The 11,596-nt window shown below is 47.3% G+C and overlaps 1 protein-coding gene across 3 annotated transcripts in view; it reads right to left on the bottom strand.

Moving 5' to 3' along the window:
* Nucleotides 1-11,596, bottom strand: part of LOC102986058 (protein FAM107B) — a 147,485-nt gene that overhangs the window by 68,696 nt on the left and 67,193 nt on the right. The window contains exon 1 of one of the 3 annotated variants that reach the window (XM_028495163.2): nucleotides 607-653. The exons of the other annotated variants lie outside the window; for them this stretch is intronic. The gene's annotated coding sequence lies outside the window, so the exon portion shown is untranslated. Of the gene's footprint in view, nucleotides 1-606; nucleotides 654-11,596 lie in introns of those variants that run through there. 3 annotated transcript variants of the gene reach the window in all.

The following is an 11,596-nucleotide window of genomic DNA, read 5'->3' as shown; positions in this document are numbered from 1 at the left end:
AGCGGCTGGGCCCGTGAGCCGTGGCCGCTGAGCCTGCGCGTCCGGAGCCTGTGCTCCGCGACGGGAGAGGCCGCAGCGGTGAGAGGCCCGCGTACCGCAAAAAAAAAAAAAACCAAAAAACATTATTTTTTTTTTCTGCAGTAAAATCACCGCCCACATTCCAGGATGCCGGTAACGAGGATGTTTTCTCTTCTGTTTTTGCTTTTGTTCTTTTGTGGCAGCAAGTGCCGGTCCACGGGGGTAGGTGAGGGTAGGCAAGGCAGGTCAGAGCACAGGAAGCCTCGGGCAGTCAAGCGAAGAGAGCTCTGGTCCTAGATGTGCGCTAAGGAGACCTGTAAGATGCTGGGGTCCGCAGCTTCCCCGAGCACCAGTTTCCCATACACAGCTCCACGTTTGCAAGGCCTGGGCCCCTTCCAAGCCTACAGCTTACTGAGAAAGCTCCAGCACGGGCTGATTATTAAAGTGAAACGCTTCAGAGAAACGGCAGGGTGTGTATTTAAAGAGGACTATGAAATGAGTCATCTGTGAGTAAAACATAATTTATCTCCACTTCAAAAGTCATGTTAACCTACATGGCGGTGGTAGAGAGAACATCTACCGTCTTACCATTATTCTGAAGAGGCTATAAATAGGCAGTATTTGAAATGAATCAGCTCTGCGCCACGGTCCACCGAGAAGCCCTTGCATGCACCATCTTCCAGACTGTACCTGCAGGCAGCTTTGTTTCGAGCACAAACGGAGAGAGGGAAAAAAGCAGTGTTGGTAGAGCCCATCATTACAGATTCAGCTACATGTCTGACACAGGAAGCTCACGAACAGCTGCAATTTAGAAGGATTTAAAACAAACAAATAAAAAATTCTACCTGGGCACCTATTTGGATAGCTGCCAAGCCAACTGTTTTTGTTTTATCACAAATTGTTTAAAGTCACCCCGGACCAGGGTACAAACCACATCCAAGTAGAGATTTCCCTGGATGTTACCAGGGTCTCCGCGCTTCCCCGCTCCATTACGTACTCAGGTGACAACAGATCATCCAGTTGAAATGCCACCTCTCTGGCACCCACACCGGGCTCTGTGTGGGCAGCATGGGCGGATACAAGGCGAGCCCTGCAGGCTTCAAAATGAGAGCTACAGCTCAACACCAACACCCTCTCCCATTTCCAGCGGCTACTTCTCACCTCCTCTGCTCCCCACCCACCACCCTTCACACCCTCGCTCCTAAAAGCAGACCTGCTTCCTGCTGAGATCTCTGCCACAGGACTGCCCGGAATGTGACTGAAGGAGGAAGGGAAGAGAGAGGAGGGAGTGAAGAGGAAGCAAGAGATGCAGAGGCTCTCACGGAAGGAACCTTTGCTTTCCAGACCTGCTGGAAGGAAATATCTTGGTGATGTTTTCAAGTACTTAGAGGATAAGTGGTGATCTTCTTTTTTTAAAGAACGATCAAAGGAATTTTTTCAAGTTCCAAAAGCTCTTTTAAAGGCTAAGAATTCAAGCAAAGTTACTTATTGTTTCAATCTTTATTATACCTAGTGCTATACTTTCCGTTGACTATATTTACAATACATTAGAGCTGGTGGGTTTAATATAGATCTTCAGAGTAAATGGAAAGCCATGGAAAGGCAAAGTTTATGGGCCATAAGGAATAATTCCTTTCAAAAGAATAATAAAGTTAGAATAATAATAATAATATTGATAATAAGAGGACCAGGAGGAGAAAGAGAGGAAGGAAAGAAGAAATGGCTAACGTAAAAGACAGTATCATAGGGTGGATAAACCACATTTTCTGTAGTGAATATAGTCGTCCCTCAGTATTGGCAGGGAACTGGTTCCAGGATCCCTGTGGATACCAAAATCCATGGATGCACAAGTATTTGCATATAACGTAAGCACATCCTCCCATACACTTTAAATCATCTCTGGATTACTTGTAATACCTAATACAATGTAAATACTATGTAAATAGTTGTACATACAATGTAGATGTTATGTAAATAATTACCAGGGCATGGCAAGTTCAAGTTTTGCATTTTGGAACTTTCCAGAAATTTTTTTTTTTTTTAATCAGAAGTTGGTTGAAAACACGGATGCAGAACCCACGGGTATGGAGGGCCAACGTACCTGAGTTCTGTGTTATCTAGGATAAATTACAGACAGTCTCTAGGCCTCAGTGTGCTCCTCGTAAAATATAGTCAATTAAAGTCCTACGCCATGGGATGAGGATCACAAAGACGGTGCACGTAAAGCATTTAGCATGTGCGTAAGAAACACCCACGTGTCAGTGACTGTTATCCTGGGATGAGTTTTAGTTCCAACTCAACCAATAACGAGCTGTGTGGCCTTGGGCAAGCTAGTTGACACGTCTGAGCGGTGGTTTATTCACCAAAAAAAATAAGGAGTCTAGATTGGATGATCCCTTGATCTCTAAGGCGTCCCCAAGCTCAAACCCTCTGTGACAGTGCAGGGTAGTTTCTCATTTCAAATTCTTTTAGGTTTCTAGTTGTCACACCTTTATGATTTACTGGTCATAGCCACGATTTATTTGATACCAAGGGTCTAGTCAAGGCACAACTCCTCATCATGAGACTGTACCTGTGGGGATCCTAGAACCTGCTTTATGAAGATTGTTTTCACACTGCGGTCTCCAGGAACATGTGCTGGCAAAAGGCAGGCTTGCCTGTAACAGGAGGAATCGATATATTTCCATCCCAGGAGCCTTCAAATGTTGCGACTGTCCCCAAATCAGATTGCTACTGTAACATGTCCCAGTGGCCCCTGGCAGCCATGGAGCACACACAAATTAAATTCATTTACTACGACCCCCCACCTTTAAAAGAAACTCCCAATTACTTCCTGCTGGACACATTGCAATAATCCATCCTTTCTGATCTTAACAATGAAGTTGAAAGCTGCCAGCAGAGGTCCACTTCTCTTCCATCTAGGCAGAACGGAAACTCAGCTATTTCAGATTTATCGTTCACCTCCTATATTTTTAAACTCATCAGTGACTTACTTCTTTTATAAGGAAAAATGAGGCATACGTGTCCTTACGTGTCAGGAAATTTTAAATGATTACTAAAGAAGATAACCTACCACGGTCTACACCATCACTTGGCATTCTCACCCATAAACCCATGTCATAATCTCTTAATTTAGGTGATGGCCAAGCACCCAAGTTAGCAAATATGGACAGAATTTAACATTGCTGCTAAACAAGACTTACAATAAAATCAACCTGGCACAGTGACATTCATAAAAGATTGTGCAAATAGCAATTAGCCCTAATGAAGTATTGAGCTCTAATGAAGTACTGAGTATTGGAAGTATTCGCTATGCTTGGATAAAGCCAAGCCAATCATTGCTTCTCTGTTAATTCTTTAGCTGTCCCTAAGCAGACACCCTGGCCAGTTTAAATCTCATCTCACACTCACTAACATGCTCATTTAGAGAGAAGAATCAACAACCTCTAATGAAATGATCAATTCAGGCAACAGTCCTCAATGAAAGCTAACAGACCCTGGGAGAAAGGTTGATGAGAAAATTCACAATGAAAGGATCAAACTCCCAGCACATGGACCCAACGATCAACCTCAATATCACTACAAGGGAGACAACCAGACACCGTCCTGAGACGATGGGACACGAAGTGTGCAACAGGGCCAACAAACTAATCTTGCCCCCCTAAACCTGAACGTGAATCTATGAAAAATAATAAACAGAAACCTCATTTAAAATGGAATCAGGAAGCCAGAAGGGGGAGTTCTCATGCCCTACCACTCTATGTCAACTGCAGACCCCAAGGAAAAGAGATACCTTTGCATCTCCAACAGAAAGAAGGTTATTACTTCACCACTCAGCAGGAGGAACGAAGGGTTTCTCTTCGCCTGGCAACAGCCCAGCCAATGAGAGGCTGTCACAAGTCAGCCAATGAAAAGCCACTATACTTTGAATTCCCAGTTTCCTCCAATGGACTCTTTGTTTATAACGGTCCCAGCCAACTCCTTCTCCTCTATAAAAGAATGTTCCTCTCCTCTGTTCTCTGGACTTACCTGTGGGTCACCATAAGTTTTAGGTCCCAAATTGCGATTCTTTGCTGATCTCCAATAAACCCATTTTGCTGGTAAAATAACTGGTTGTTTTACATCAACAAATCTAATAAAGCTTTCGTTCTAACTTCCAGGTTACAGAAACACAGAGGTTAGTGGAACACGTTTAAAGAGAAAACTCTCAGCCAAATCCAGAATGCGGGACCGTCTACACGACAACTGACTTGCTTCTTCCACAAAGCAATAACTTAAGGAGAACAGGATGGGGGAAGAAGCGCTATTCTAGAGTTAAAACGTCACGAGGCGTATCAAAGGCAATGTGTGAGCTTTGTTCGGACCCTGGTGTGAGAAACCAACTATCAAAAGACATTTTTAAGCTAATGTGGGGTGAAATCAATGCAGGGAGATGGGGAATCCTGCGTATTCCTGGGCCGCCCCACCCCTTGCCTTCTGATGTTCTGGAACTGCAATTCAGCCACTCTCCAATGGAAAGGGCAGGGCCCGTGAGCAGAAACTGAGCCTCGGATGGCTGGGCCACATCCAGCTCTGCACAGGAAGGGGAAACTCTCAGAAAGCAGATGCAGCGGATCCTGGTTGGTAGAAAAAGAGGCAGTACCTGGGGCGATCTCGAGAGGAAATTTACAGGTTCTTGAGCATAATTATAGCCAACAGGATTCTAGCAGCCTGAGCTTCACAGGAAACCCGTTCATGAAAACAGCATAAAATCCATGCTCTGAACAGAGAAGTTAACATTTGAAGCAAGCAGGGTACCCATGAAATGGGAGAGAAGGAAGCAAGATGAACACCCAAGTGTATAGACAGAAAGATATGAAGTGTTTAAAAATCTTCTCAAAACGTTCAGATATTTGTGATGCACAAAGAACTCCTCTGCAATGGGGAACACAAAATCCTCCAATATGGACTAGACATGAATTGGAAAAAATACTGTTTAAATACAAGATTGTTACATAGAAGGGAAAATTGTACTAGCATCTAATATAATGACATAAAACGCTTTGAAAAATACATGATGCCTAATTCCACCCATTAATAACAAGGTAACAGCCTTGGGAAACTTCATACAAAACAAATGGCCCTTCTGGTAAACATAATATTTAAGACCAACTCAAACACACAAGCTCTGCCTAATGACATAATTATGTGTTTTGAATTTGGTGCCACGCTCACACCATACCTAAGAAAGCTCCTTCACAAATGGATGACTTTAAGACATCATCATTTCCATGTGATGATGCCAAAACTAAAATGCAGTATAAATATCCTCCTTAAAGCTACGGTTTTAGATTTACCTGGTAAGTGCCTTATTCCAACTGGGATTCCAAGCCCTTTCTGAGGCTAAGAAGTCAAAAGTTTTATCAACAGGGTTAAGGGAATGTGGAGTCTTGGCCGAGGCAGAGTTCTGCAGAGAGGAGGCCCAAATTGGATCCCAGCTCTTAGAACCTGGGACAAGCTTCTTCCTCTCTCTATGCTTACTTTCCTCCTTTGTAAAACACTAACACTAATGGTACCTCCCTCACAGAACTTCTTGGAAGACCACAGAAGATAATGAATGAAACCACACCTGGCATAATCGGAAATGCTCGGGAAATGGTAGCCATCATCATGTTTATCATCATCTGAAGGCCCATCTCCGTGGAAACCATTCTCATCAGCACAGAGTACCTCTTTCTGACCAAGGCAAAGAATGTTCCTGAAGAGCGGACATGGTGTGCCACAATGAATGGACCTCAAAAACACTCTCTTAAATGAACAAAACTGGACACAAAAGGCCACATACTGTATGATTCTCTGTGTAGGAAATTTCTAGAAAAGGCATAACCTTAGAGACAGAAGATCAGTGTCTGCCTGAAACTGGGGATGGAAAAGAGGAATTGACTACAGAGTCTAAAGCTGGACTCTGGGGTGATGGCTGCTCAACAGTACAAATTTACTAAAATTATGGAACTGTATGCTTATAATGGGTGAATTGCATGGTATATAACTGATGCCTCAATAAAGCTGTACGGAGAAAAAAAAAAAGGTGTGCTTTCAAAGCGCTTGCCCAAGTCCTTTCTCACCAATCTGTTCTGACAGCAAACTCACATATTCTGCAGAGCACAGCCAAACAGCTGAGAACGCTAGGCTCGGGCGAGGACCAGACCTGGATCCTAATCCTGACCCGGCTTAGTCCTACAGCAAACCTGTTACTTCTCTAATCTTCGGTTTCCACATCTGTGAAACGGGAACCCTAACAGTATTCATTTCAGAGCTGTTCGAGCACATTTATAATCCTCCCCCAAGTTTCCCAGATCAATAAACGGTGCCCCCTTCACCCAGGGGTTGAGGCTCAACACAGAGGTAGCACTCATGACTTCTCGCCTTTCCCATATCTGCCCCAGTCCATGACCAGGTCCTGAGGGCTCCATCCTCAAAATATTTCAGGTATCCATCCAACCACCTCTCACCAGCTCCATCCCAGTCCTCGGGGACTCACGAAAGCCTCCCACGGGTCCCCCTGCCTCCACTCTGGCCTCTGCGGTTATGGCCGCAGGGGGGGATTTACAAACACAAGGCTCATCTCCACCACCTCCTGCTCAGAACCCTCCCCTGGTCTCCTACAGCCTGCAGGCCCCACCGGATGAGCACCTCTGGTGCCTGGGCCGTTATCTGCACTTCGCCTCTGCACAGACGGACGGGGGTGAGGCTCAGCCCTTCCCTCATTCGGAGCTCAAGTTCTCCTCAGAGGGGCCTCACCCTACTAAAAACCCCACCTCTGCTCCTGCCGGACTCCAACCCCTCGACCTCCTTTCCTTCACAGCAGTGACACTGCCCGGAATCACATCATCTACGTTCTCCTTTACACTCTGTCTTCCCACTAGAAGAGAAGCTCCACGCAAGCAGGATTTTGACACTGTCCTACCCACATGCCCCGGAGTCTGGCACAGGGTCTGGCATAGAGAAAAACACGTTAAATGCTTGCTGAAGGAACAAAGAACTCTCACAAAGTGCTTAGCACAGCACCTGCCAGACAGGAAGTGCTCAAGAACTGTCAGTTGGTAATTATAAAAATACTCATTTATTATAATTACAGTTCACAGGTCAGAATATGGAAGCCCTACGAGGTTACCTGCCTAAGCCAGGTTGCACTCTTAAGTCTGACAGTCTAGGACACATCCACGGTGCCACGTTCCACGAGCACAGAATAACTGAGGCTCCCTGCCCGCCCCCAGCAGGAACGCAAAGGACGCTGCGGCCAGTCCTCCTGACCATTCTGTGCCCTGCCTCCTCTCACCTTCAAAGAGTCCCCTGATGCTAGAGAGGGTGGCCGGCACGCTACTGAACCCTATGGCAGTCCAGGAACGACAACTGATGGTCCCAAGCGTTCCACCAGGTAAAACGAAGGCAGGCTTCCACCTCACCCTAAGACCACTCTAAGAGGTAGGCAAGGGTGATTATCTGCATTTCATAGATGAGAAAGTAGAGAAAGAGAAGTAAATGACCTGCTCGAAAACCACATGCATACTAATTAATGGTGAACCTGGGCCCAGGATTCTGAACATTTTAGAACAGTAGGCCTCCCTCTTTCCAACACACTACACTACTCTGGGCATCTGTGAAAAAAGGAAAGGAAGACAAAGAACCCTGACCACAGCTTTATCTATTTTATTTTATTTATTTACTTTTTAAATTTATTTATTTTTTTACAGTCTAGGACACATCCACGGTGCCACGTTCCACGAGCACAGAATAACTGAGGCTCCCTGCCCGCCCCCAGCAGGAACGCAAAGGACGCTGCGGCCAGTCCTCCTGACCATTCTGTGCCCTGCCTCCTCTCACCTTCAAAGAGTCCCCTGATGCTAGAGAGGGTGGCCGGCACGCTACTGAACCCTATGGCAGTCCAGGAACGACAACTGATGGTCCCAAGCGTTCCACCAGGTAAAACGAAGGCAGGCTTCCACCTCACCCTAAGACCACTCTAAGAGGTAGGCAAGGGTGATTATCTGCATTTCATAGATGAGAAAGTAGAGAAAGAGAAGTAAATGACCTGCTCGAAAACCACATGCATACTAATTAATGGTGAACCTGGGCCCAGGATTCTGAACATTTTAGAACAGTAGGCCTCCCTCTTTCCAACACACTACACTACTCTGGGCATCTGTGAAAAAAGGAAAGGAAGACAAAGAACCCTGACCACAGCTTTATCTATTTTATTTTATTTATTTACTTTTTAAATTTATTTATTTATTTATTTTTTGGCTGCATTGGGTCTTCGTTGCTGCACGTGGGCTTTCTCTAGTTGCAGCGAGCAGGGGGCTACTCTTCACTGCGGTGCGTGGACTTCTCATTGCACTGGCTTCTCTTGTTGCGGAGCACGGGCTCTAGGCGTATGGGCTTCAATAGTTGCAGCACGTGGACTCGGTATTTGTGGCTCTCAGGCTCTAGGGGGCAGGCTCAGTAGTTGTGGCTCATGGGCTCAGTAGTTGTGGCTCGTGGGCTCTAGAGCACAGGCTCAGTAGTTGTGGCGCACAGACTTAGGTGCTCCGTGGCATGTGGGATCTTCCCGGACCAGGGCTCGAACCCGTGTCCCCTGCATCGGCAGGCAGATTCTTAACCACTGCGCCACCAGGGAAGTTCCGTTTTATCGATTTTAAATGACATTAAGTTGTAAGAGAAAAGAACATTCTAAAGAAAGTCCTTCTATATATACATATTCACAATGATGGGTCTTCGTTGCTGCACGTGGGCTTTCTCTAGTTGCAGCGAGCAGGGGGCTGCTCTTCACTGCGGTGCGTGGACTTCTCATTGCACTGGCATCTCTTGTTGTGGAGCACAGGCTCTAGGCGTGTGGGCTTCAATAGTTGCAGCATGTGGACTCGGTATTTGTGGCTCTCAGGCTCTAGAGGGCAGGCTCAGTAGTTGTGGCTCATGGGCTCAGTAGTTGTGGCTCGTGGGCTCTAGAGCACAGGCTCAGTAGTTGTGGCGCACAGACTTAGTTGCTCCGTGGCATGTGGGATCTTCCCGGACCAGGGCTCGAACCCGTGTCCCCTGCATTGGCAGGCAGATTCTTAACGACTGCGCCACCAGGGAAGTTCCGTTTTATCGATTTTAAATGACATTAAGTTGTAAGAGAAAAGAACATTCTAAAGAAAGTCCTTCTATATATACATATTCACAATGACACTCTTTTTTTTTTTTTTTTTTTTTGCGGTACGCGGGCCTCTCACTGTTGTGGCCTCTCCCGTTGTGGAGCACAGGCTCCGTACGCACAGGTTCAGCGGCCATGGCTCACGGGCCCAGCCGTTCCGCGGCATGTGGGATCCTCCTGGACCGGGGCACGAACCCCCGGACCGGGGCACGAACCCACGTCCCCTGCATCGGCAGGCGGACTCTCAACCACTGCGCCACCAGGGAAGCCCACAATGACACTCTTAACTTCCTCCAGCACAGGGGAATTTTCGTACCTCTCCATTAGACATCCAGAAACAACTTCTGATTATTTATACAGAGGGAGTTTGTAAGAGCACTGCATGGTTTTGTAAACTCATGAGCATGGATCAGGCCCACATGCCTCAAAAACCTGGATAAAATGTGAGTTTTAACCTGAACGCTCACGGAGTGCGCTCTGTGTTACATATACTAATAACGACACAGAACAGCTGACACCACAGGATCACGGCCTCTCTCCTAGACACTTGGTTATGTCGCTTTATGAAGGGTGCCAGAACCTGTGTCCAAGAAAAGAATAAAACATGCCATTTCTGATAGCAAAGCCAGATTCTTTAAAACACTCCTGAAGGCATGAAGGCATCCTGAAAGGTCAGATAAAGAGAGAAGGGAGAAGTCCCTCATCCTCCGCCACCCCCCACCGGTGTCCCTCATCGGCATCTTGGCATCACTGCTGTTATCAAAAATCTGTGGGCCACGGCGCAAGAGCCTAAACACCTTTGGCTGGCCATGCTCAGGGACCACGTGTTTCGGGCTTCAGGCCCTCTGAGGTAGATCTCACAAAGTTCATCTCACAAACAAGAGCACTAAAGCCCCCGGGGGCTCTGTGACTTGTGGGGGTCACAAAGCCGGGGCCTGGTACTAACTCAGACACACCTGGTTTCAAAGCTCCAAACTGTATGGCACGTTCGTTAACACGCCCCGTTCCCCAATCCCACCCCTCTGCCCAGGACTGGCACTGAACAGGGCCATAGATGCTCCACTATCTACACTTGGCACTGACAACAGAAAGGAGAACAGAGAACGCGGCAAGAAAAACCCTCCAGAAGACGCACACCTACCACCCACCAGGATGCGGACAGCTGGTCTACCTGCACTTTTTCTACCTTCTGCCTAGACTCTGCAATTCCCCATTTAAGACCTCTCCGTGTAACAACGGCTAAGGATTTTTAATTCAGTAGCATGGCCAGGAATAGCACTAAGGACAGCCCAGAATCACGTTGTTTCATGGCTCCAAGGGTGGAGGGAGCTTTTCTTCACACTGCAAAACTCTAAGACTGGGCGGTGGGTTAGGGAAAATGCCTGTCACCAAAGTACGCCTCCCTCCCACCTCTTCCCAGGCACACACAACACAGGCTACGGTTACTGCTTTACAACTGCTCTGACCAGCTGCTTGACCTTAAACGAGATCCCTGGTACGATGGAACTGCTAAGGGATCCACCTTGCGTTAAAGCAGCAGTCCTTCCTTCTTCTGCATTGCTCTCCATTTTCCTTCCTACAGTTCACCTGAGTCTGGAAAACATGCTTAAATAAGTCTTCCCACAATTTCCCCACAGCCCCCTCTTATCTTTTCATTTGTAACAGAACCTGGGGTGGGCACGCCATGTCCTCACCACAGCTGGCTTCCCAGGGCCACCGGCCTGCAGGTTTACCTTCAGCGAGAACACGGGAACAAGACTACGATTTCCCAGTCCCTCCTCAATTCTGCACTAGAAAGTGTCCCAACCCCTCAGCCAAATGCTAGACACAACCGAACGGTCCTCCAAATGTGTTCCGCCAAGCCCCTACGCCTTGCTCTTTAACTGATCAGCCCTGGGCAAATCACGCTCGGTCCCCTTCCCGCCTCTTGCCCTACCCTTCACCTTAGAGTCAGAAACCCAATCCTGCAGCCTTAGGTGGGATTTACATCATTTTTTCTGAGATGCCTTAATTCACAAAGTGCTACCTTCCCTTCACAGCTCTTAATATCACGGTCATCAAACAATGCCTGTGTAATTCATGCAATTCTTTAAATATCTTCCTCGCCTGCCCTGCCATGTGGACAGGGACCCCATGGGACTTATCAACTGCGATATGCCCCATGCAAGGGCAGTGCGGGCACATGGGAGGCACTAAGGAAATGTTTGTTCAATGAAGGAATGAATAGAAGACAAAGCTTCCCCCATCAGCCTCAAAAATAGCCACTCGAGGGCTTCCCTGGTGGCGCAGTGGTTGAGAGTCCGCCTGCCGATGCAGGGGACGCGGGTTCGTGCCCCGGTCCGGGAGGATCCCACGTACCGCGGAGCGGCTGGGCCCGTGAGCCATAGCCGCTGAGCCTGCGCGTCC

This window comes from Physeter macrocephalus, chromosome 11 (assembly GCF_002837175.3).
Source record: "Physeter macrocephalus isolate SW-GA chromosome 11, ASM283717v5, whole genome shotgun sequence".
Taxonomy (NCBI): Eukaryota; Metazoa; Chordata; class Mammalia; order Artiodactyla; family Physeteridae; genus Physeter; species Physeter macrocephalus.
This window is presented reverse-complemented; position numbering and strand designations above follow the sequence as displayed.